General features: G+C 49.3%; 1 protein-coding gene and 1 long non-coding RNA gene across 2 annotated transcripts in view; one reads left to right on the plus strand and one right to left on the minus strand.

The window, feature by feature from the left end:
- Window positions 1–2,257, minus strand: part of LOC138498526 (uncharacterized) — a 62,860-nt gene extending 60,603 nt beyond the window's left edge. Inside the window, exon 1 of the long non-coding RNA XR_011278731.1 lies at window positions 2,132–2,257. This is a non-coding gene — a long non-coding RNA (uncharacterized lncRNA). The remainder of the gene's footprint in view (window positions 1–2,131) is intronic.
- LOC138498520 (zinc finger protein 268-like) overlaps window positions 1–27,339 on the plus strand; it is a 274,979-nt gene that overhangs the window by 170,140 nt on the left and 77,500 nt on the right. The window lies entirely within an intron of this gene.

Genomic DNA, 27,339 nt, shown 5'->3' on the forward strand with positions numbered 1-27,339 from the left:
TGATTGCAAGGCTCCTGCACCAGTTCTCGGTACTGCCTGCAAGCCCACTGCTACTACAAATGCCATCCATACCAAATGATTGCCATGCCAAATGCCATACCTAATGATTGGAATGCTCCTGTGCCTAATGATTGCGAAGCTCCTGCACCAGTTCTCAGTACTGCCTTAGAGCCCACTGCTAGCACAATTGCCATGCCAAATGCCATACCTAATTATTGTAATGCTCATGTGCCTAATGATTGAAAGGTTACTGCACCAGTTCTCAGTATTGCCTCCGAGTCCACTGCTACTACAATTGCCATGCCAAATGCCGTACCTAATGATTGCAAGGCTCCTGCACCAGTTCTCTATACTGCCTGCGATCCCACTGCTAGTACAAATACCATGACAAATGCCATACCTAATGATTGCAAGGCTACTGCACCAGTTCTCAGTACTTCCTGCGATCCCACTGCTAGTACAATTGCCATGCCAAATGCCATACCAAATGATTGCAATGCTCTTGCACCAGTTCTCAGTACTGCCTTAGAGCCCACTGCTAGTACAATTGCCATGACATATGCCATACCAAATGATTGCAATGCTCTTGCACCAGTTCTCAGTACTGCCTGCAAGCCCACTGCAACTACAAATGCCATACCAAATGATTGCAAGGCTCCTGCACTGGTTCTCAGTACTGACTGCGTGCCCACTGCTAGTACAATTGCCATGACATATGCCATACCAAATGATTGCAAGGCTCTTGCACGAGTTCTCAATACTGCCTATGAGCCCACTGCTAGTACAACTGCTATGCCAAATGCCATACCTAATGATTGTAATGCTCATGTGCTTAATGATTGCAAGGCTCCTGCACCAGTTCTCAGTACTGCCTGCGATCCCACTGCTAGCACAATTGCCATGCCAAATGCCATACCTAATGATTGCAAGGCTCCTGCACCAGTTCTCAGTACTGCCTATGAGCCCACTGCTAACACAATTGCCATGCCAAATGCCATACCTAATGATTGCAAGGCTCCTGCACCAGTTCTCAGTACTGCCTATGAGCCCACTGCTAGTACAATTGCCATGACATATGCCATACCTAATGATTGTAATGCTCATGTGCTTAATGATTGCAAGGCTCCTGCACCAGTTCTCAGTACTGCCTATGAGCCCACTGCTACTACAATTGCCATGCCAAATGCCATACCTAATGATTGCAAGGCTCCTGCACCAGTTCTCAGTACTGCCTATGAGCCCACTGCTAACACAATTGCCATGCCAAATGCCATACCTAATGATTGCAAGGCTCCTGCACCAGTTCTCAGTACTGCCTGCAAGCCCACTGCTAGTACAATTGCCATGCCAAATGCCATACCTAATGATTGCAAGGCTCCTGCACCAGTTCTCAGTACTGCCTGCAAGCCCACTGCTAGTACAATTGCCATGCCAAATGCCATACCTAATGATTGCAAGGCTACTGCACCAGTTCTCAGTACTGCCTGCAAGCCCACTGCTAGTACAATTGCCATGCCAAATGCCATACCTAATGATTGCAAGGCTCCTGCACCAGTTCTCAGTACTGCCTATGAGCCCACTGCTAACACAATTGCCATGCCAAATGCCATACCTAATGATTGCAAGGCTCCTGCACCAGTTCTCAGTACTGCCTGCAAGCCCACTGCTAGTACAATTGCCATGCCAAATGCCATACCTAATGATTGCAAGGCTCCTGCACCAGTTCTCAGTACTGCCTGCAAGCCCACTGCTAGTACAATTGCCATGCCAAATGCCATACCTAATGATTGCAAGGCTACTGCACCAGTTCTCAGTACTGCCTGCAAGCCCACTGCTAGTACAATTGCCATGCCAAATGCCATACCTAATGATTGCAAGGCTCCTGCACCAGTTCTCAGTACTGCCTGCAAGCCCACTGCTAGTACAATTGCCATGCCAAATGCCATACCTAATGATTGTAATGCTCCTGTGCCTAATGATTGCAAGGCTACTGCACCAGTTCTCAGTACTGCCTCTGAGGCCACTGCTACTACAACTGCTATGCCAAATGCCGAGCGTGGTGTAGGATCATTTGACCAGTCCTCCTTTTTAAAGGACCCAAGCTACAGTCAGGGATAAAAAAAACTTTCACCTCTCTCATGTCACCACGAGGTGCAAAGGCGGGCAAAACTCCAGAGCCGAAGAAGAGGTCTCGAGGCAAACAAGGTGGCCCTGGGTCTTCAATCTGATGGCCCTCAAATACAGCGCGGGTAAGAGTTCATACTGCGCATGTGCAGAGAAGAAGTCTGTCTTCAGGGAGCCTGGCAAGTAGCTATAGAAGCACAGTGCGCATGTGCACAGAAGCAGTGTTTTAGAAGTGAGACTGGCAAGTAGCTATAGAAGCACAGTGGGCTAATCCTGTGATGGGAACGTGATTGGAACTAGTCGCGGGCACGCCCGACGTGTGCACACACTGCGTTGCTAGGGTCCGTTCCTCAGATGGGAACTAGATCCGAGCGGACTCAGGCAGGGCGGAGCAGTGTCTGGGAAGAGGGTGCTGGGCTTGAGGAGGCGGAGCGGTCTCTCTAGGCTCCAAACAGCTCTCAACATTCCCAAATGGGAAGGCATCTCTGCCACTAGAAAAGCAGCTCCCTGGCTGCGTATCCAAGAACAGGCAATTTTGAAAAGCATGCCCTTTACTCACAGATGCCTGTCCAACACTGTGCTCCCGCGCCACTCTCAGAAAATCAGCAACGCTCAGTCATCAAAGCCTACCATGACCTAGCACACCACCTCCGCAATCCAAAGTCAGACGTGCAAAAGCCGGAGGCCCAAACTTCCCATCCATTGCAGCCAAACAAAGGAATTCACTTCCTCCCGCTCTGAGCGCAGAACCCTCTTACTAAGTATTTCCAGAAATACCTCAAAACCTGGTTGTTCGCCTAATTGCCTTCCCTACTAAAGACATGCTGCATTGTGTTCTGATTCAAACTGCTCACCTGTCTGCTTATCTCTTATGCAAGTAACTGGTTTGTAACAGCGCCTCAATGCCTACGGGTTTCTGCAAGCTTTATTAATGAAATAAAATAAATATGCAATTAAACAATTATCCAAAAGTCAAACTTTAATTTGTGATATAGTATGTAGTAAATAATGATGAACAAAAATCATGCACTCTATGTGTTTCGGGATCCTAGTGCCTTTGTCAGGTGCAATACTTCTTAAATAAAGTGTCCATTTATCTTCAAGCTTCTACAAAAAGGTAAATGAGAAAAAAAATGCTTTACGTCCAAGGATCGTTTAGCAGGGTCAATATTTTATATTTAAGTATGTTAATTTCGACTGTGATGTCAGATAAGTGCAATATAACGTCACCTTGGTCATTACTTGTGACTCAATAAACTTATCAATTCTTCCAAGGAAAGGTACTCTGAATGAGTTTCAACATAAGGAGAAGGATGTTGCTCCACCTCTTGTAAAATATGAGGAAGGTACAATGTACAAAATGTATACTCAAACTGGTAGGATAGAGTTGTTTAATTGACTAGAGGAATGCCTACCCTATAATAGAGGTAGCCACCTCACAGGTAGGTAGAAGGCAGTGGGGCCCCTCATGGGCAGCTTATAACCGTGCTTATTCACCATAGATATTCTGAAAGCATATATGCATACTGTAATCAGAAAATAATCTTAACAATATATAATCATGCATATAAAACACATATTATCAATGCTACACCAGTGAGACATACTCACATGGTGAAGGATTCAACTAATCATGGATGCAGAGGTCAATTCGAGGATCTGGATGTGGTCGATGTAAATTCAACTCAAAAGAGTGAATGGCTGGATTCAGCTCAATTGACTCTGTAAATATGAGGTATATAGTGATCAGTATCCTGAGTATAACCATAGGTATTGCTATTCCATGGATGTAATAAGTTCCTAATAAGCAGTACTGAGTCTTAACTTTGTCTTGTTCGGCTGTGAGGGCAAAAACACCAGCACACCGTGGTCAAAATGGCTGCTTTAAGAACCGCGTGTTTTCCCATCAATGTGGGCAGGAGGACATCACGTCAGTGACGTTATGTAAACAAAGGTCTACCACTACTTTTGTCAGAAGAAACCATAAATGAATCGATTGTCTAATTGTATATGAACATGCTTGAACCTTGACTGAGTTCTCCCAGACAGTTTTGGTGTGCATGGGACTGGAGTGTCCATTAATTGGGACACTATTTGTTTCTTGTTACATAGTAGCAGCTTTTAGTGCCAGAACTGCGTGTTCTCCCCCGCATCCACAACGTACTCTATCAGAATTAACAACACACATTCAGCATCTTTTCTAAAAACTCAATAATAGGTGTGCACATCGCTAGATCTGGACTTTATCATGGATAGGCAGCCAGTGGGGAGCTGACTAACTAAATGCCCACTAAAAAGCTATTAATCACTCTTTGACAGCAGGGATGCAACGAGAGTCGATCTGCGGATGGTGGGGCATTTCTGGGACCGTTTGCAGGTAGGTGGTGTGTGCTACCGCCTCTGTGGGCTTCCCTGACATCACGTTCCTGTGATGCTCGGTCATGATAGTTAGCTTTTCGGGGTCCGAGCAGCGGGGAATCCCATCTCGATCCCGTAGGACTGTGATTTTGTTTCTGGTGTGTACTTTCTTGAGCTTGTGCATGAGCAGGCGGTTGGCCTTGTTGGTGTTCAAGTAGTAATACTGTTTCGTGTATGTTAAAACTCAGGCTATTCGGTCTGCCAGGTGCATTTCCAGGATTACTTTAGCTTTGCGTAGCTCATTCCATGACCTTGTCGATTGGCGTTTTTTGTGGTTTGCTTCTTTCTGTGCCACCTCCGTTTCCAGTTCTTCTAGTCTGAGCTGTTGCTTGCGCCTGTGTGCCCCTCAGCAGTTCATGGCCACCCCTCTAATCACTGACTTCATGGCGTCCCATTCCGTAGCCTCCGAGGGTCCTTTGCCTAAGTTCTCTGTGAAATAGCTGATTAGAGCTCCCGATAGTTCCTGGCTGTCTGCTATGTCCACAAATAGATAGTCCTGCAGCTTCCAGGTCCTTCGCTGCGGTGTTGGTAGATCCTCTGTATGGAGCTGTGCATTAACTGGGGCATGGTCGGAGATTACCCTTAGCCCTATGTAAATATCCGCGATGCAGGGTGACCAGCACACTTGATACGAGTAGGAGATCTATTCTGGAGAGGCCCCTGTGGACATGTGAGAAGGTGTAGTCACAAGCTTTATCATTCGATAGCCTCCAGGCGTCCACCGTTCCCGTCTCTCTCCGAAATTCTGCGAGCCCCAGTGCCTTTGAGAAGTCAGTTCCTGAGGGTGGTAGGGTTTTGTCCGTAGTTGGGTCCAGGGTGAGATTGAAGTCGCCTCCAATTAGCAGTTTGCCTTCTGTGAAGGACGTTATCACTGGGAGAATCCTGAGCAGGAAGCACTCCTGGGACTCATTTGGCCAATAAATCGCTATGATAGTTATTGGGAGTTCAACCAGGAGGCCCCTGATTAGCAGAAACCTACCCTCGGGGTCCCGCTTCACTGTGACCCTTGACAGAATCACTGTTTGCCTGAGCAAGATCGCCACCCCTCCTCTCTTCTGTCCAGAGGATGCGAAATATCTTTTAGGGAATCTTTGGTATTTGACACGTTGCTCATCCGCGGACAAGAGATGGGTTTCTTATAGGCAGGCTATGGGCCTCATCACAAGTTGGGCGGTAACGCTGGCGCTATTAGCGCCGGCGCTAATAGCCCTACCGCCGAACCACCCGGCGTTGATAGCGCCGGATCACGGGTTCGGCGGAACGGGTATTGCCCATTCCCCATTGAGCCCATTCAGGAATTCCCCATTCCCCATTGGGCTCAATGGGGAAATTTCGTGCTCATACCGCCGGCAGATTTCCCGCCGGCGGTAAGAGTGTGAAATTTTGGCGGATTTCCCCCCAGCTCAGAGCTGGGGAGAAATCCGCCAAGGCCATGATCTGGCGGACCCTTAAATGCGGCGGTAAAAGCGCTACCACCGCATTTAAGGGTTACCGCCAAACTCATGATGAGGCCCTATGTCTGCTTTCAGTTGGGCTCGGCGGTGTTCCACGGACTTCAGTTTCCTGGGGGAATTCTAAAGGCTGTAACATTAAGAGAGAGTGTGTGTGCGTGTGTATGCGCACAAGCGTATACTACCATCAGACTCCATTGATCTGTGGCATGCAGATTATCAAGATGGCAACATGTTCATCTTCACCAGTAGCCAGTGGGGGGAGCTAAAAGCCTAAAGGACCATTTAGGAAAAGCTATTCAGTTTGCTTTGCCAGTTGCAGCAGGCCCCCCCCTTTCCACACGTGTTTGTGTTTGGTGGAAGCAAGGGGTGGCATTTCAGTGGAAAGTATGTTGAAAAGCCCAATTCTGGCCCTGGGTGCCTGGTTTTGTTCGTGATGATAAACCTGACAATTTATGACCTTTTAGAAAATATTTGTTAAGATTAGTTAACTCCACCTGCTATACCGCTATAACCATGATATACCGTCATTTGGCAAGAAGGTTATTGTACCGTCATAAAACTAATACCGCGACACCCCTAATGTCTGCTTCCAGTTGGGCTCGGCGGTGTTCCACGGACTTCAGTTTCCTGGGGGAATTCAAGCCCTGGACATTCCAGTTGCTCATAGTCAGATTTTTTATGGTTGAACCCATTTTGGGGCGATCTGGATGCGGTTGGTGGGTGCTGTTATGCTCCATGTGCTACTGGCCCGTGTGGGTGGCCGTCGGTTGGGTTGGATCATGTCTTGGTGATTTGTGCCCCTTTCGGTGTCCACCCCTCATCCCCCCCTAATAGAACAAAACTTGGTTGCTTGGGCCAGCCTTCGACCAACGGGGACTCCGGCTGGACCAACGCATCCTGCTGAGGATGAGGCACTTAGGCCTCTGCTTTATGGCGATGAAAGCTGAATGTAAGATTAGAGTGTTGTCTTGCTTCGGGAGTACGATGTGTGGCCCGCGGTTGTGGCATCTGGAACTTCGTGGTGCTTGTTGGATCCGAGGGTTCGGGGCACCGGTATCGCCCCACTTTAGCCATCTTTACTTGGGTAGTTGCTTCTGAGTGGGGGTTCCTGATTCTCCGGCGTCGCCTCTCAACTTGCGACCATGAACAGTTGGGGTCCTGTGGTTCTTCCTGTTCTGAAGGAGCTTCTTCGTTGTTGGTTCCTTCTCCCGCGTCTGGGTTCAACAGTCTCTCTGCTTCGTGCACTTTGCGTATATGGCGGACAGTCCCTTTCCAGGTGAAGATTAGGGCTGTGGGGAAGCCCCAGTGGTACGGTGTGCCTTTCTCCCTCAGCCATTCCGTGACAGGTTTTAGTGCTTTCCTTTTCAGAAGTGTGATTGAGGCAAGGTCTTGGTATAGGGAGATGGAGGCATCTCTGAACAGTATTCGCGGAGAGTTTCTCGCTTCCAACATGATTTCTTCCTTGACTTTGAAATAATGTAGTCTAGCGAGGACATATGGCGGAGCCGAGGAGTTCAATCTAACTCTGGTTCTGTGGACCCTGTAGAGCACCAGGGGGGTAGTCATCCGGTAGAGTCAGGATAAAGTGAAAGAGGTCGCTCACGTAATGCTCCAAGTCTGCCTCCGGGATGGATGTGGGAATTCCTCTTAGGCGTATATTATTGCGGCGGGAGCGGTTCTCTGAGTCCTCCTGTTTGAGTTCAAGGGCTTCACACCTGGCTTCTAAAACGGCTAGCCTGTCCGCCCCCTTCTCGATCTCGTAGCTTTGCTCGCATATGGTTGTTTCAACCTCTGTTGTCCTTGTCGCCAATTCCTCCACTCTCGCCTCAAGGACCGTGATGGTGCTCTTCACCTCTTCAGTGCCCCTCTGGAATTCCTTGGATAATGCTGCCAGAAGGTCCTGGAGGTTGAATTTCGTGACCGCCTGGGTTGAGGCTTCCCAGAGTGATTCTGCTTGTGTGCTCTTGGCGATTGTTTATCCTAGCTCCAGGCGGTCCCCTCTTCTGGATCCATCTGGTGCAAGGGTGGATAGCAGAGTTGCAATGTCTGCTTCCTTGGTTGACTTTTTAGCTATGGTGAGTTCCAGGCTGTCCCGGGGACTGGAGTCCAGCGTGCTGGGGTTACAGAGGACAAGGTTAGTCAGGCGTTCACTGGGTAGCCTCAGGGCGGGGGGAGCTGTGTCCGGGTGTGCCTGGTTGCCTTTGGTAGGACACTCCAAGGGCAGGGGCCTGCCGGTGTTAGGTGGCTACTCTCCTCCTGAGGCTTCCTGGGTATGGCCCTCACTCCTTCCTGTGGTGCTAGCACGAGTGTTCTGGGCCGGCGACCAGTGGCAGGTGACGTGCTTCCCGGGCTGTGGGTCACTTCGGCATATACAGGGCTTTATGACACCCCTGTGGGTTTGTATGGATGGCCCTGAGCCCTTCCAGTGAGAGTTTGGGTGGGACCTGGGACCCTCCCGTGGGCTTCGACTGGGTGCGGGTGTGCAGGTTCTTCCCGGCGGACCGGTCTCTCATGGGGTTGGCCGGCCTATCCTACTCCCGGCTGCTGTCACTTGCGCTGTTGTGTGGTGCGCTTGGGTCTGACTGCTGAAGTGTAGTTTACCCTTATCTGCATGCCCCTGTGGTGGGGTCTCCTCCGGGGGGTTTGCAGATTAGGTGGTGTTGTGGCCTAGCTCCTTGGCCCTGAGCCCGATGTGCAGTGTGGGCCCAGTTCTTGTTGGTGGTTGACTGCTTCGGGGGGCCCTCTTCCCCCTCGCCGTTGCTTTTAGGATTCAGTGCTTCCATTGATGTGAGAGTGCCATGTGGGTGCCCGGGCCGCTTATGTTGTTGAACAGCCACACTGCTCGGTTCTGTCCCAGTGGTGCGGGTGGGGATGGGGGGGTTCGTTGGACGGGCTAGTTCTCCCGCTATGAGTTTGCAGCACGGCAGGAGCTAGGCCGTTGCTGATGGCTGGATGCTCCAAGGATCCCCCTTGCCAGATGCAGAGTTGAGGACCTCCAGTCCCCCAGGTCCCAGCACCTGCAATGTTTGTGTCCTGAGGGTGAACCTTCTCTGCCCCTGTTGGAGTGGGATGGAGCTGCGGGGGGGCCATGGGCTGCGTCTGCTGCTGGACCTGGCTCTGCTTCAGCTGTGGTTGCGGAAGTGGGGCTGAAGAGGTGGCATGCCTCACCGTGCTTCACCGGTTGATGTGTGTTGTGCGACAAGGGCCCAGGGCCGCTGCGACTGCTCCCGCGGGGGGTTCCCAGATCCCCGGGCCTCCACCACTCCCAGTCAATCAGGGTCTGCTGTCCTCCCTGCAGGAGGGGATGCAGGTTGCTCGCTCTGCCAGGCAGCACCGCGGGCCGGTTCTGCCTTGGTGCTGGGAAGCGATGGGAGCCCAGGACCGCCCTCACCTCCGATCTGCTGCTCTCTCCTGTGGGTCGGGGAAGGGGAATTATCCAGCCACGGCTCGCAGCAGCGGTCCCCCCTCCTCTCACCTCCACAGCACGGCGTACTACGCGGGGTGCTATTGATTTCCTGGAGATGCTGGGGAGTGTGTTGGGTGCAGTCCGCCACTTCGGATTCCTCATGTTGGTGGTACCCCCTCTGCGCTTCGGTGTTTTTCTGTTGGACCGTCTTCCTGGGATGCGCACAGTGTGTCTCCGTCCCGGGGCTGGTGGCTCGCCCGGTTCGCTAGGGCCCGATGGTTCAGTGCCCCCAGCGCCGATGTGCAGCGTCTGGTCCAGTGTAGCCGCTTGCTCGGGGATGACAGTGCCGGTTTGCTGCTTCGGCTGGGGCACCTTGGCTGGAACTGTCCGCAGCGAGTGTTCCCCTCCGCCTGGGTGCTGCGCACAGCAGGCTAGTGGTTGGCTCACTCAGGGGGATGCTTGCACCTCAGTGCGTCTCCGTAGCGGTTAGGCGAACCTTATGGTGACACCCACAATTTTGAGAGCGGGTTAACGCTACCCCCCGGCACCTCTTCAGGCTCAATTCGCCTCGGGGTCCAAGCATCGTGTAGTGACCGGGGTTAGACCCTTCTATGCAGGGTCGCTTTAGCCATCAGGAGCACCGTCGGGATAAGCTGGAGGTCGCCTTTCACTGGAGCATTACGGTTGGATGCGTGGTGTAAACTGGGAGCTCTTATGGAGCCGATCCGACCAACATGGCTCCAAGCCACGCCCCCTACCGGTCTTGGGCGCCATATTGGAAAACATGGCTGACCTGATTTTTAGCTACCGGTGTTTGCGGTTGGGAAAAATCATGGTAGTTTGTTTAAAACCACTGCCACCAGCCATTTCAAGTGGGAAAGGGTAACATTTGACTGTTACATGAGCACTCTATAGTAAGATAGGGTGTGCTCGGTCTGTAAATCTAAAGAGACTAGTAAAGTCAATTTAACTTTACATGCTCTGTGAGACAGTAGTCAGCCCCAGAGAAGGTATTTAAACCTTGTGGAGTCTGAAAGACACCCGTGTGCCACTGCACTGAAGGTGCTGTGTGACACACAGAAAAAGACGATGCCTATGGAGTTGTTTTAAAACTCCATATCCAAAGAACACATAAGTAAAACACACATCAAAATACATGAAAGAGTGGGATAAAATGCTCACACTGTTCCCAGGTTAAGAAATAAAATCCTAGAAATTCGGCAAAGTTGCTGGGGGTCTCAAACGGTAAGGGAAATTAGCACATTCTTGAGAATTCTAACAGGCACCAGGACCCATGGCTGTCCTTGACCTTTGTGTTGCTAGAAGACCCAGTCCATGATCTCTATGGTCCATGGGAAAGGGCAAAATATCCTCTGTATTACACTAACACCGCTGACTATCACAGAATCAATCCATAGGACAGAAAAGCAAGTTTATGGGTAAGTGAAAGCATAAGGCGAGAAGGGCTGATGACCCTTGTCTGCAGTAGTCAGAAGTTTAGTGGAATTTTCTAGATGGCAGCATGTTGTGCTGATGTAATTATTAAGCACTCTGCCAGTGTTTATAAGGGTAAACGTGCCAATGCATCCTATTGACACCATCCCACATGGAAGGAAATGGAAAATATAAATGTTTTGGTGGGGCCGTAGGTTTGCTGTTATATCCTCCAATTATTGTGGTTGCAAGAGCTCTTTTTTTGAAAAAACATTCCTTTAAACTACAATACATATTGTACACCTGCAACCCTGGGCTAAACGCTGTGGGCCTCATTTCACGGATGGCGTACAGGGCCATACTACGAGGTCCCTAAAATGGCCCTGGGTCTTCAATCTAATGGCCCTCAAATACAGCGCGGGTAAGAACTCATACTGCGCATGTGCAGAGAAGAAGTCTGTCTTCAGGGAGCCTGGCAAGTAGCTATAGAAGCACAGTGCGCATGTGCACAGAAGCAGTGTTTTAGAAGTGAGACTGGCAAGTAGCTATAGAAGCACAGTGGGCTAATCCTGTGATGGGAACTAGTCGCGGGCACGCCCGACGTGTGCACACACTGCATTGCTAGGGTCCGTTCCTCAGATGGGAACTAGATCCGAGCGGACTCAGGCAGGGCGGAGCAGTGTCTGGGAGGAGGGTGCTGGGCTTGAGGAGGCGGAGCGGTCTCTCTAGGCTCCAAACAGCTCTCAACATTCCCAAATGGGAAGGCATCTCTGCCACTAGAAAAGCAGCTCACTGGCTGCCAATCCAAGAACAGGCAATTTTGAAAACCATGCCCTTTACTCACAGATGCCTGTCCAACACTGTGCTCCCCCGCCACTCTCAGAAAATCAGCAACGCTTAGTCATCAAAGCCTACCATGACCTATGCACACTGCCTCCTCCAAAGTCAGACGTGCAAAAGCCGGAGGCCCAAACTTCCCATCCATTGCAGCCGATCAAAGGAACTCACTTCCTCCCACTCTGAGCGCAGAACCCTCTTACTGAGTATTTCCAGAAATACCTCAAAACCTGGTTGTTCGCCTAATTGCCTTCCCTACTAAAGACATGATACATTGTGTTCTGATTCAAACTGCTCACCTGTCTGTTTATCTCTTATGCAAGTAACTGGTTTGTAACAGCGCCTCAATGCCTACGGGTTTCTGCAAGCTTTATTAATGAAATAAAATAAATATACAATTAAACAATTATCCAAAAGTCAGACTTTAATTTGTGATATAGTATGTAGTAAATAATGATGAACAAAAATCATGCGCTCTATGTGTTTCGGGATCCTAGTGCCTTCGTCAGGTGCAATACTTCTTAAATAAAGTGACAATTTATCTTCAAGCTTCTACAACAAGGTAAATGAGAAAAAAAATGCTTTACGTCCAAGGATCTTTTAGCAGAGTCAATATTTTATGTTTAAGTATGTTAATTTCGACTGTGATGTGGGATAAGTGCAATATAACGTCCCCTTGGTCATTACTTGCGACTCAATAAACTTATCAATTCTTCCAAGGAAAGGTACTCTGAATGAGTTTCAACATAAGGAGAAGGATGTTGCTCCACCTTTTGTAAAATATGAGGAAGGTACAATGTACAAAATGTATACTTAAACTGGTAGGATAGAGTTGTCTGACTAGAGTAATGCCTACCCTATAATAGAGGTAGCCACCTCACAGGTAGGTAGAAGGCAGTGGGGCCCCTCATGGGCATTTATTAACTGCTGATTCACCATAGATATTCTGAAAACATATATGCATACTGTAATCATAAAAGAATCTTAACAATATATGATCATGCATATAAAAACACATATGGTCAATGTTAGAGCAGTGAGACATACTCACATTGTGAAGGATTCAAATAATCATGGATGCAGAGGTCAATTCGAGGATCTGGATGTGGTCGATGTAAATTCAACTCAAAAGAGTGAATGGTTGGATTCAGCTCAATTGACTCTGTAAATATGAGGTATATAGTGATCAGTATCATGAGTATGGCCATAGGTATTGCCATTCCATGGATGTAATAAGTTCCAAATAAGCAGTACTGAGTCTTAACTTTGTCTTGTTCGGCTGTGAGGGCAAAAACACCAGCACACTGTGGTCAAAATGGCTGCTTTAAGAACCGCGTGTTTTCCCATCAATGTGGGCAGGAGGACATCACGTCAGTGACGTTATGTAAACAAAGGTCTACCACTACTTTTGTCAGAACAAACCATAAATGAATCGATTGTCTAATTGTATATGAACATGCTTGAACCTTGACTGAGTTCTCCCAGACAGTTTTGGTGTGCAGGGGACTGGAGTGTCCATTAATTGGGACACTATTTGTTTCTTGTTACATAGTAGCAGCTTTTAGTGCCAGAGCTGCGTGTTCTCCCCCGCATCCACAACATACTCTGTCAGAATTAACAACACACATTCAGCATCTTTTCTAAAAACTCAATAATAGGTGTGCACATCGCTAGATCTGGACTTTATCATGGATAGGCAGCCAGTGGGGAGCTGACTAACTAAATGCCCACTAAAAAGCTATTAATCACTCTTTGACAGCAGGGATGCAACGAGTGTCGATCTGCGGATGGTGGGGCATTTCTGGGACTGTTCGCAGGTAGGTGGCATGTGCTACCGCCTCTGTGGGCTTCCCTGACATCATCTTCCTGTGATGCTCGGTCATGATAGTTAGCTTTTCGGGGTCCGAGCAACGGGGAATCCCATCTCGATCCCGTAGGACTGTGATGTTGTTTCTGGTGTGTACTTTCTTGAGCTTGTGCATGAGCAGGCGGTTGGCCTTGTTGGTGTTCAAGTAGTAATACTGTTTCGTGTATGTTAAAACTCAGGCTATTCGGTCTGCCAGGTGCATTTCCAGGATTACTTTAGCTTTGCGTAGCTCATTCCATGACCTTGTCGATTGGCGTTTTTTGTGGTTTGCTTCTTTCTGTGCCACCTCCGTTTCCAGTTCTTCTAGTCTGAGCTGGTGTCTGCGCCTGTGTGCCCCTCAACAGTTCATGGCCACCCCTCTAATCACTGACTTCATGGTGTCCCATTCTGTAGCCTCCGAGGGTCCTTTGCCTAAGTTCTCTACGAAATAGCTGATTAGAGCTCCCGATAGTTCCTGGCTGTCTGCTATGTCCACATGGAGATAGTCCTGCAGCTTTCAGGTCCTTTGCTGCGGTGTTGGTAGACCCTCTGTATGGAGCTGTGCATTAACTGGGGCATGGTCGGAGATTACCCTTAGCCCTATGTAGATATCCGCGATGCAGGGGGACCAGCACACTTGATACGAGTAGGAGATCTATTCTGGAGAGGCCCCTGTGGACATGTGAGAAGGTGTAGTCACAAGCTTTATCATTCGATAGCCTCCAGGCGTCCACCGTTCCCGTCTCTCTCAGAAATTCTGCGAGCCCCAGTGCCTTTGAGAAGTCAGTTCCTGAGGGTGGTAGGGTTTTGTCCGTAGTTGGGTCCAGGGTGAGATTGAAGTCGCCTCCAATTAGCAGTTTGCCTTCTGTGAAGGACGTTATCACTGGGAGAATCCTTAGCAGGAAGCACTCCTGGGACTCATTTGGCCAATAAATTGCTATGATAGTTATTGGGAGTTCAACCAGGAGGCCCCTGATTAGCAAAAACCTACCCTCGGGGTCCCGCTTGACTGTAACCCTTGACAGAATCACTAATTGGCTGAGCAAGATCGCCACCTCTCCTCTCTTCTGTCCAGAGGATGCGAAATATCTTTTAGGGAATCTTTGGTATTTGACACGTTGCTCATCCGCGGACAAGAGGTGGGTTTCTTATAGGCAGACTATGGGCCTCATCACAAGTTGGGCGGTAACGCTGGCGCTATTAGCGCCAGCGCTAATAGCCCTACCGCTGAACCCCCCGGCGCTAATAGCGCCGGATCACGGGTTCGGCGGAACGGGTATTGCCCATTCCCCATTGAGCCCATTCAGGAATTCCCCATTCCCCATGGGGCTCAATGGGGAAATTTCGTGCTCATACCGCCGGCGGATTTCCCGTCGGCAGTAAGAGCGTGAAATTTTGGCGGATTTCCCCCAAGCTCAGAGCTGGGGAGAAATCCGCCAAGGCCATGATCTGGCGGACCCTTAAATGCGGCGGTAAAAGCGCTACCACCGCATTTAAGGGTTACCGCCAAACTCATGATGAGGCCCTATGTCTGCTAGGGATGTAACGGTATTACGGTATACCGTTAAAGATACTGTGAACCACTTAATTGAACAATAATAACCGTCACATTGTTTATACCGGTATACCGTTCATACCGTTAAGTGGGCTTTTCAATCTGATTTGGAAAGGCTGCAGTAAGCAAGTGCTGCACAGTCTTGGTCTTGCACTGTTGGATGTGCCGTCTGCTAAGTAGTTTCGGTTTGAGCAATTTTTAATGCCATTCCATAAACCACACGTGCCTGACACAAAAGCAATATGTTAGCAATAGGAAGAATAAATACAGTGCCAAGAAGGAAGAGGTTTTTTTTATGTACATTTTTTTTTAAAGTGCTCATACAGCCTGCGGGCATCGAGGCACTGTTAAAGAAATTGGTTTTGTTTATTTAGTTGCGTAATTGTTTTTGTCTTCGTTGCGTATTTATAACCCACTTAAGCACCCAGAGGTTTCTAAGCGCGGACCCAGGGATCGAACCTGTGTTGCTTCGTGTCGTCTTGCTTCCAAGGCACGCACGTTGCCGCTGAGCTATCCTCCCGGGACTTTGGGTTTGTGGCTTTGGGGTTTATATATTTATAATGGATAACGTTTTCTAAACATATGACATTGGGGGATTTGCCTGGTTCTTTCATTGAATTTACATATAATAAGTCACACTGCGAAATGTAATCATCTCTGTGGGTATTCCCTGCTGCCATACCAAAGGGTAACATGTCTGTGATTACTGAACACCTTGTGGCCAGGAAGTAAACTAAAGGCTGTAACATTAAGAGAGAGTGTGTGTGCGTGTGTATGCGCACAAGCGTATACTACCATCAGGCTCCATTGATCTGTGGTATGCAGATTATCAAGATGGCAACATGTTCATCTTCACCAGTAGCCAGTGGGGGAGCTAAAAGCCTAAAGGACCATTTAGGAAAAGCTATTCAGTTTGCTTTGCCAGTTGCAGCAGGGCTCCCCCCCCCCTCCTCTCCACACGTGCGTTTGTGTTCGGTGCAAGCAAGGGGTGGCATTTCAGTGGAAAGTATGTTGAAAAGCCCAATTCTGGCCCTGGGTGCCTGGTTTTGTTTGTGATGATAAACCTGACAATTTATGACCTTTTAGAAAATATTTGTTAAGATTAGTTAACTCCACCTGCTATACCGCTATAACCATGATATACCGTCATTTGGCAAGAAGGTTATTGTACCGTCATAAAACTAATACCGTGACACCCCTAATGTCTGCTTCCAGTTGGGCTCGGCGGTGTTCCACGGACTTCAGTTTCCTGGGGGAATTCAAGCCCTGGACATTCCAGTTGCTCATAGTCAGATTTTTTATGGTTGAACCCATTTTGGGGCAATCTGGATGCGGTTGGTGGGTGCTGTTATGCTCCATGTGCCACTGGCCCGTGTGGGTGGCCGTCGGTTGGGTTGGATCATGTCTTGGTGATTTGTGCCCCTTTCGGTGTCCACCCCTCATCCCCCCCTAATAGAACAAAACTTGGTTGCTTGGGCCAGCCTTCGACCAACGGGGACTCCGGCTGGACCAACGCATCCTGCTGAGGATGAGGCACTTAGGCCTCTGCTGTATGGCGATGAAAGCTGAATGTAAGATTAGAGTGTTGTCTTGCTTCGGGAGTACGATGTGTGGCCCGTGGTTGTGGCTGGCATCTGGAACTTCGTGGTGCTTGTTGGATCCGAGGGTTCGGGGCACCGGTATCACCCCACTTTAGCCATCTTTACTTGGGTATTTGCTTCTGAGTGGGGGGCCCCTGATTCTCCGGCGTCACCTCTCAACTTGCGACCATGAACAGTTGGGGTCCTGTGGTTCTTCCTGTTCTGAAGGAGCTTCTTCGTTGTTGGTTCCTTCTCCCGCGTCTGGGTTCAACAGTCTCTCTGCTTCGTGCACTTTGCGTATATGGCGGACGGTCCCGTTCCAGGTGAAGATTAGGGCTGTGGGGAAGCCCCAGTGGTACGGTGTGCCTTTCTCCCTCATCCATTCCGTGACTGGTTTCAGTGCTTTCCTTTTCAGAAGTGTGATTGAGGCAAGGTCTTGGTATAGGGAGATGGAGGCATCTCTGAAAAGTATTCGCAGAGAGTTTCTCGACTTGACTTTGAAATAATGTAGTCTAGCGAGGACATATGGCGGAGCCGAGGAGTTCAATCTAACTCTGGTTCTGTGGACCCTGTCGAGCACCAGGGGGGTAGTCATCCGGTAGAGTCAGGATAAAGTGAAAGAGGTCGCTCACGTAATGCTCCAAGTCTGCCTCTGGGACGGATGTGGGAATTCCTCTCAGGCGTATATTATTGCGGCGGGAGCGGTTCTCTGAGTCCTCCTGTTTGAGTTCAAGGGCTTCACACCTGGCTTCTAAAACGGCTAGCCTGTCCGCCCCTTCTCGATCTTGTAGGTTTGCTCGCATATGGTTGTTTCAACCTCTGTTGTCCTTGTCGCCAGTTCCTCCACTATCGCCTCGAGGACCGTGATGGTGCTCTTCACCTCTTCAGTGCCCCTCTGGAATTCCTTGGATAATGCTGCCAGAAGGTCCTGGAGGTTCAATTTCGTGACCGCCTGGGTTGAGGCTTCCCAGAGTGATTCTGCTTGTGTGCTCTCGGCGATTGTTTATCCTAGCTCCAGGCGGTCCCCTCTTCTGGATCCATCTGGTGCAAGGGTGGATAGCAGAGTTGCAATGTCTGCTTGCTTGGTTGTCTTTTTAGCCATGGTGAGTTCCAGGCTGTCCCTGGGACTGGAGTGCAGCGTGCTGGGGTTACAGAGGAGAAGGTTAGTCAGGCGTTCACTGGGTAGCCTCAGGGCGGGGGGAGCTGTGTCCGGGTGTGCCTGGTTGCCTTTGGTAGGACACTCCAAGGGTAGGGGCCCGCCGGTGTTAGGTGGCTACTCTCCTCCTGAGGCTTCCTGGGTATGGCCCTCACTCCTTCCTTTGGTGCTAGCGCGAGTGTTCTGGGCCGGCGACCAGTGGCAGGTGACGTGCTTCCCGGGCTGTGGGTCACTTCAGCATATACAGGGCTTTATGACACCCCTGTGGGTTTGTATGGATTGCCCTGAGCCCTTCCAGTGAGAGTTTGGGTGGGACCCTTCCGTGGGCTTCGACTGGGTGCGGGTGTGCAGGTTCTTCCCGGCGGACCGGTCTCTCATGGGGTTGGCCGGCCTATCCTACTCCCGGCTGCTGTCACTTGCGCTGTTGTGTGGTGCGCTTGGGTCTGACTGCTGTAGTGTAGTTTGCCCTTATCTGCATGCCCCTGTGGTGGGGTCTCCTCCGCGGGGCTTGCAGATTGGGTGGCGTTGTGGCCTGGCTCCTTGGCCCTGAGTGCGATGTGCGGTGTGGGCCCAGTTCTTGTTGGTGATTGACCGCTTCGGGCGTCCCTCTTCCCCCTCGCCGTTGCTGTTAGGATTCAGTGCTTCCATTGATGTGAGAGTGCCATGTGGGTGCCAGGCCGATTATGTTGTTGAACAGCCACACTGCTCGGTTCTATCCCAGTGGTACGGGTGGGGATGGGGGGGTTCGTTAGACGGGCTAGTTCTCCCGCTTTGAGTTTGCAGCACGGCAGGAGCTAGGATGTTGCTGTTGGCTGGATGCTCCAAGGATCCCCATTGCCAGATGCAGAGTTGAGGACCTCCAGTCCCCCAGGTGCCAGCACCTGCAATGTTTGTGTCCTGAGGGTGAGCGTTCTCTGCCCCTGTTGGAGGGGGGGTGGAGCTGCAGGGGGGCCCTGGGCTGCGTCTGCTGCTGGACCTGGCTCTGCTTCAGCTGTGGGTGCGGAAGCGGGGCTGAAGAGGTGGCATGCCTCACCGTGTTTCACCGGGTTGATGTGTGTTGTGCGACAAGGGCCCAGGGCCACTGCGGCTGCTCCCACGGGAGGTCCCCAGATCCCGGGACTCCACCACTCCCAGTCAATCAGGGTCTGCTGTCCTCCCTGCAGGAGGTGATGTAGGTTGCCCGCTCTGCCAGGCAGCACCGCGGCCCGGCTCTGCCTCGGTGCTGGGAAGCGATGGGAGCCCAGGACCGCCCTCACCTCCGATCTGCTGCTCTCTCCTGTGGGTCGGGCTTCGGGGAAGGTGAATTACCCAGCCACGGCTCGCAGCCGCGGTCCCCCCTCCTCTCACCTCCACAGCACTGCGTACTACGCGGGGTGCTATTGATTTCCTGGAGATGCTGAGGAGTGTGTTGGGTGCAGTCTGCCACTTCGGATTCCTCATGTTGGTGGTACCCCCTATGCGCTTCGGTGTTTTTCTGTTGGACCGTCTTCCTGGGATGCGCACAGTGTGTCTCCGTCCCGGGGCTGGTGGCTCGCCCGGTTCGCTAGGGCCCGATGGTTCAGTGCCCCCAGCGCCGATGTGCAGCGTCTGGTCCAGTGTAGCCGCTTGCTCGGGGATGACAGTGCCGGTTTGCTGCTTCGGCTGGGGCACCTTGGCTGGAACTGTCCGCAGCGAGTGTTCCCCGCCGCCTGGGTGCTGCGCACAGCAGGCTGGTGGTTGCCTCGCTCAGGGGGATGCTTGTGCCTCAGTGCGTCTCCGTAGCGGTTAGGCGAACCTTATGGTGACACCCACAATTTTGAGAGCGGGTTAACGCTACCCCCCGGCACCACTTCAGGCTCAATTCGCCTCGGGGTCCAAGCGTCGTGTAGTGACCGGGGTTAGACCCTTCTATGCAGGGTCGCTTTAGCCATCAGGAGCACCGTCGGGATAAGCTGGAGGTCGCCTTTCACTGGAGCATTACGGTTGGATGCGTGGTGTAAACTGGGAGCTCTTATGGAGCCGATCCGACCATCATGGCTCCAAGCCACGCCCCCTACCGGAGTCTGTTTTTACAGATAGGTCGTGGGCGCCATATTGGAAAACATGGCTGACCTAATTTTTAGCTACCGGTGTTTGCGGTCGGGAAAAATCATGGTAGTTTGTTTAAAACCACTGCCACCAGCCATTTCAAGAGGGAAAGGGTAACATTTGACTGTTACATGAGCACTCTATAGTAAGATAGGGTGTGCTGGGTCTGTAAATTTAAAGAGACTAGTAAAGTCAATTTAACTTTACATGCTCTGTGAGACAGTAGTTAGCCCCAGAGAAGGTATTTAAACCTTGGGGAGTCTGAAAGACACCCGTGTGACACTGCACTGAAGGTGCTGTGTGACACACAGAAAAAGACGATGCCTATGGAGTTGTTTTAAAATTCCATATCCAAAGAACACATAAGTAAAACACACATCAAAATACATGAAAGAGTGGGATAAAAGGCTTACACTGTTTCCAGGTTAAGAAATAAAATCCTAGAAATCCGGCAAAGTTGCTGGGGGTCTCAAACGGTAAGGGAAATTAGCACATTCTTGAGAATTCTCTCTAACAGGCACCAGGACCCATGGCTGTCCTTGACCTTTGTGTTGCTAGAAGACCCAGTCCATGATCTCTATGGTCCATGGGAAAGGGCACAATATCCTCTGTATTACACTAACACCGCTGACGATCACAGAATCAATCCATAGGACAGAAAAGCAGGTTTATGGGTAAGTGAAAGCATAAGGCGAGAAGGGCTGATGACCCTTGTCTGCAGTAGTCAGAAGCTTAGTGGAATTTTCTAAATGGCAGCATGTTGTGCTGATGTAATTATTAAGCACTCTGCCAGTGTTTATAAGGGTAAACGTGCCAATGCATCCTATTGGCACCATCCCACATGGAAGGGAATGGAAAATATAAATGTTTTGGTGGGGCCGTAGGTTTGCTGTTATATCCTCCAATTATTGTGGTTGCAAGAGCGCTTTTTGAAAAAACATTCCTTTAAACTACAATACATATTGTACACCTGCAACCCTGGGCTAAACGCTGGTGGCCTCATTACACGGATGGCGGTAGGGGATTATCGGCACCGGTAAGGGCACCGGTGCCGGTAATCCCCTACCGCCATACTACGGGGTCCCTCAGCAGGTCCCGTCCTTAACATGTGGTCAGACCACACGTTAAGAAAGGGACCCGCTGAGGGACTCCAGAGCAAATTACGGTACCGCTAACAGCGGTACCGTTATTTTCACCTTCCCATTGAGCCCTATGGGGGCTCAAATGGGAATGGGGAAGTGCCATGGTGAATGGGGAATTACCACCCCCCCAACCTTGGAATGTGGCGGTATTTCTGCCATTCACCATGGCGGACTCGGTACGGTACCAGCGGCAACCATGGCGCCATGGTTACCGCCTACCATGTAACGAGGCCCTGCATGTTTTAAATCTCTAAAGGCAAAGCTGTTCTGATAGGGTGCATTCTTCTTGCATGTCTATGGGTAAATGACCTCTATTTAACCTTCCCTCTCCAACCACTTCTCAGAAATCTGAACTTCAGTCTTTTCTTACAAAGGGGTAACTCTCTGGATCTCATATTCATCCCCACCTCGCTCTCAGCCACTAATACTACTGTCACACCATCCCTATCTGACCACGCAATTGTGTCCCCATCTCCTTTCCATCCTCTGACCTTTCCTCACCGCTTGATTCACATATTACTAAAAGGAAATGTAAACTTTCTGCTATTCCTCCCTTTCTCTCAGACCTACAGTTCTCTCCTCCTTCATACCTGAGGCCTCTTATACTAATTATGCCTTCGCCCGCTTCCAATCCCTACTATATTACTCATTCTCCTCTCCCTTCCAACTGCTTACTTTCACCACAAGGTCTCAGAATCCTCAACCATGGGTCACCCCATTCATACGCTATCTCAGAACAGACATGTGTCGGCTGCTGCACAAATGTAGGATTACCCACACGCATTAGGACTTGCAACTCTACCTCCCTGCCGTGAAGTCTCTCAGCACTTACCCCCTATTCCCTCATCCCTCTTTCTTGCTGCACTTCCATGTTCTGAATAATCACAAGGCATAGTAGGTTTGTCCCTCCCCCCCACTGATCTTAAATATTGTGTTGTAATGTATTTCCCAGCCTTGCTCCCTCTCTTCCCTGTTGGCGCTTTGAAACAGTATGTTCTTATATTATAAGACCCTAACAAGCAAACAATAAATACATTAAATAAATAAATACAAATAAGTCCACTCTTAGTAGAGCAAAAAGGGAATTCTACATGACCCTCATTGAATCTCACTCCAACCATCCTCGCCAGCCATAGGACACCCTAAACTCACTCCTTCTTAGTCTGACTATTGTGAAAAACCTAAGGGTGTTTCACAACCAAGTCCCAGGGGATCCTTTTTTCAGGTGGCCATCACTTTGGATCCCAACCCTGGAGGTGGATAAGCGAGGGAGGATCACCTGGATAGAGGGTCCTTGGCGAGTGGGGACGAAATTCCCGACGGCAAGACAAGGTATCCCTCTGTCCCTGCCAACCACATATCCCATATTCCCTCAGCCTTCATGGGATATTGCACATCTCATACCCCCCTCTTTACATGCAAACCGAACTACTGAGACGAGGAAGAGTGAGGTTGTGAGGATTACCACTTGTGCTGGTCTACAGCCCTGTCCCACTAATGGGGTCAGGCACTTACTCCCAATCGCACACAACTGAATAATATTGAGGGCTGTAATGAGTATAAAAAGATGAGCACAAGAAATGTAAAGAGGCAAGACCGGGGCAGGCGAGCTGAATGGCGGAGCAGAGGAGCGACGAAGGATTCAGAAAGCAGGTCATGGAGAATGGGATGCTGAGACGCTGGTAAGCTGCAGGATAGGGCTGCAAGCCGCGTGGCAAGGGAGCCATGTCTCCAAGTAACCAAAGAGTCGACTACGAGGGCAGCGAGCAGGTGTGCTCGACCATTGGCTTCGAGAGACTCCAAAGTGCTTGTTGCTACCACAAGGCTGCGAGAGTGCCTGGGAGCATCTGAGGAGCAGGTGGGCAAGACCCTGACCTCAGTCGTGGAGAAAACCAAAGAGCGCAACATTGTATTCACTGCCATTGAGTTTGTAAAGGGAACAGCCGATATGTGATATGCACGAGTGAAAACAAAATGACAATGTTGCATGCGAGGCTGCGTGTGAAGAGGAAAAGTGCTTTTTAATTAAGGAGAGACTTTGTGATAAACCGGCAGGGGACTCAGAGAGCAATATAAAGTAACGGAGCGGTGCCATAAGAGGAGGCACATTGGAAATATGCCTCAGTAAGATGAAAGTAACGAATGAACGAATGTCAAGGATATTTCAATGGAACGGGCGAAAAAAGGGATAAGAGATTTGCTGCGATCCTTAAGGCTAAAAATGGTCGGCGAAGGGTGTTAGCTGTTTCTGATTGTGGGGCTGTGGGCCTACCTAAGTGACCTGTAAATTAACTATAAAGAGAAACCCTTTTTGTTGGAGTGGTCACACACAGGGGTGACAATACTGTGTGGTTGCGAAGGTCTCTGACAAAAGTGCTGATATTTAACCTAATTTGAACCCTGCTGTTGGAGTGGTCACATATGGGGGTGATAGTACCATCAGTTGCAAAGGTCTCTAACAGACGAAAAGTACCAAGTATAAAGGTTGGGGGAAGGATTTTTTCCCAAGCTCTACGAGGTGGAGCTACCTTGAAGAACAGTGTGATGCACAGACAGATGTGTGTTGGTTTTGAACCATTGTGAATCAAGTAATTCGCCAGAGCGAATAATAAGTAAAAGAACATATTGTTTGAGAAACTTCACATGAGCGAGGGAAGCCCGGAGAAAGTCAAGTGAAATTACCATTGTCAAGTATTGAACGGTTAAGCAGCATAGGAAGAGGAATCCTATGGAACTTGTGAGAACTGGTGAATTGTGCATTCTAACTACCTTGAAGAACGTTGTGAATACCCCAGTGAACTTAACTTGGGGAAGGCAGTGGAGGGCCATTTTGTCAGCCATTCTGACATTCTTTTGAATACACTCTTTTATTTTTACATTCATTTACCCACACTTAGATATTGTAAAGCATGAGGGCAAGTATAGGTTTATGACACAGACTATTCCTTTTGTTGACTGACTGACTTGGACTATTTGGTTTACTTTGATGGTCGTGACTACTCCCATTATAGAGTTAGGGCCAGATAGGAAGTCTCCAACCCCAGTCAAACTTAATAAATGTTGAAGCTTTTGTTTCTGTGTCTTCACTTGTGATACCATGCATGCCTCGCATATGGTGTCAGCTGCGGGATGCGTCTCAACTGAAACAAGTTGAGGAATCTATGCTTCTAATTATATTACCTCCCGTTGAGTAAAGAATTCTTGTAAATATTGAGAGCACAGACAGGATACAAGCCATCAGACAATCAATCTTCTTACAGACCCATACTCCTGTAAGAGACCAGGGGCCTCATTACGACCCAGGCGGTAAGTTACCGCCTGGGCCGTGACTTTACCACCATGGCGTAAACTATGTTTACGCCATGGTGGTTGGCGGACTTACCGCCCCATTCCGACCTAGGCGGGGCGGTAAGTCCCCAATCCCCATTTACCCTTCCCCATTCCCATTTTTGCCCCATAGGGCATAATGGGAGTGGGGAAGGCGTTAATTACGCCACCGTAAATTACAGTGGCGTAATTAACTCCATGGTCCCTTAGCGCCATGGATTTTAACACCTGCTAAAAGCAGGTGTTAAAAGCACCATGGCGCTAGGGGACCTCGTAATCAGGCGGTAAGGGGCGGCGCTGTTAACGCTGCCGTTAACCCCTTACCGCCTGAGTCGTAATGAGGCCCCAGGACTTAGTTTTCTGGTCTCAAATAATGTGGGATACTCTTACTGCTTTCCATTTCCAGTTGAAACAGTGGGACCATATTGTTCTAAAAATCAGAGCTCCCCAAGCTTATATAAAACCCAGCACTTTAGGGATTACACTGGCAAGGAAAACTCTCTGGAATTAACCTACCTTCCAATTAAAATGTTCTTTTTCCTAAAGTAAAAGATCAATCCTCCCCTCATAAAACTGATTCGGATATAGCGCAATCAGAATTCATTCTTGAGTGTTACGCAGAGGATAAACTCTTTTCTATTTTTATTTTATTTTATATGGTTACAAAATTGTAACCTTTCACAAACATACAAAATATTTAAGCTGAGAATAAAACCAAATGCTTAAAAAGAAGCAGATCCAAAACAGAAAAAACTATTTTTTTCCAACCTTCGACTCTTACAAAAAAAAGAACAAGGAAACACAGACTAGAATAATTGAAAGAGAAAAGAGGAAAAGAGGAAAGGAGTGAAAACTGAGGAGAAATAGAGGGAACTTCCGCAGGAAATCAAATTGTCCAAGCTTTGGCGCTCCTAGGGGACAACATTTTTTCTCTCCAGACCCCCGGGCAGACATTTGCATAGATTTTACAGTTCTAACTTACAGTCCTCCAGCATCTTAACTACAGCGATCGTCTTTTGTTGGGATTGACCATCAATCAGGCTTTCCCAAAAATGGTCATGTACCCAATACGTTGATTCAAAAATGAATCTGCTAAAGAACTGTTGTCTGGAGTTTCTCGTGCCCTCACACTCCATCGTCAGATGATTGATTGACTGATTTTCTGGCTTGGCACAGGACTGACACAGATTCAAGGCTAAGGCACCCAATCCTCTTCTCGCTAGAATTTCCCCAGTATGGAGGATGTTTAATCTTAATCTCAGAAATGTGTTCCGCAGTCTCCAATCTGGGAATTGTATTAGATATTTACTGAGGAAGCCCAGTTTTCATTCTGACATTTGGAGAGGATTCGGATTAGGCCCTGATCTTATTTTATCAAGAGTCTGGATCCAATCCATTTCCTCCCATTTTTTTTGGCCTTTGTTGGGTTTTCCTCCAACAATCTTGTGTCTATGTCCGCGCTCCCAAGCCACTCCTTCACCAGCTAGTCTAGCCTTGCCAGATATTGAGAGCTACCTGCCTCCAGATGTTTTCTCATGTCTGTATATAATGAATGATCTTGGGTTGTCATAATACGATGATACAAGACCATCAGTTTCGACCCCGCTTGAGATTTTAGTGATCTAAGGCCCAGTTCGAATCTGAAGTTGTTCATGGATAAACTCATTGGTAGACCCAAGGCATGCATAAACTTGAGTCTCTTTCAGTTTGCTCGGAATTCAGAAGCGAGTCTGATCAGACCTTAACTCCAGGTTTTCACATGGCCTCCCTAGAGAACGCCGTAATCTGCTTGGCTGCTCACAAATTACAGGCCAAAACTCGCTTACAAACTGGGTTAGAACAATTTATTGCCATACAAACCAGACGCCGTCTCCCACAAGGGATTTTACAACTATACCATGAAGGTGAGGATTGTGGCAACTTTTTTTTAAACATTGAAAGTCTGGCAATCAAGTTTGGATGGGAAGATGACCTTAAAATCTGTTATGTGGGACCCATATTAAGAGGTGAGCTTCAAATCTCTTATCAGGGGATTCCAAAAATGGCTGCCATGCGGAGAGCTGTGTAAACAGAGTCCTCCTTCCCCCAGGTGATCCACAGCCCCACTGGCACGAAATAGAGTGCAAACTGCCCGGAGCGGTGGTTGGGGGCCAGCAACAAAGCAGTGAATGGGCAAGCAATAGAGTGAGACATGTGGGACAGAGGTCCCCCGCGGTTGCAGTGCGGCCACAAGGGAAGCAGGAGAGGAGTAGCCCCACAGGCCCGCCTGTGGGGACAGCAGTTCAGCAGCATCTGAGATACTGCTAGCCCCCTGTTGAGGGTAACGGGGGTGGGCTCAACACGGCACACAGGACTCCTATATGAGAGTCACTGGGAAGACGCCGTGTTTGGAGCCAAGCAGGGGCACTCCCATCCCCTCACCTAGTTCTACAACGAAACTTGTGGAGGTGCGGCAAAAAGAGTGAGATAGCCATGTGAACCCAACGCACAGAGCATAAAGAGCCCGGGAAGCTGGGGCTTACCAAAGTCCTGTTGTCAGCGCCAGCAGGGAGCCTGCCATGGTTCACCATAATCAACAATCCGCTTGCCCAGAATCTCAATGGAGAAAAAGTGAACACCAGTGAGCAAACGGACAAGATAACAGCTCCAGCACCCAACGTGACCACCGGCATTCAGCTCTGCTTTCAGCTCATAAACCTGACGTGATCACCAGTTTCATTCCCGTCCCGGCAAACACCCAACGCAGTCACTAGCGAGCAATCCGCTTTTACCACTGCACAATACAGCATCATTCTCGGATCGTGCTGCCACTTACCCATAACTTCGCGGCACTCCGTTATAAGATCTAATGCCCTCGTGGCCGCCAAATTCTACAGTCATCGGCAAAACAAAACTTAGAAATGACATTGGGACATGTGTAATCTGCGTACAAAGGACAACAGAATGCAGAAAAGGACACTAAGCATGTGCACTCTGCAAAACAAAAAGGCATT

This window comes from Ambystoma mexicanum, chromosome 5q (genome assembly GCF_040938575.1).
Source record: "Ambystoma mexicanum isolate Mex_15411 chromosome 5q, UKY_AmexF1_1, whole genome shotgun sequence".
Taxonomy (NCBI): domain Eukaryota; kingdom Metazoa; phylum Chordata; class Amphibia; order Caudata; family Ambystomatidae; genus Ambystoma; species Ambystoma mexicanum.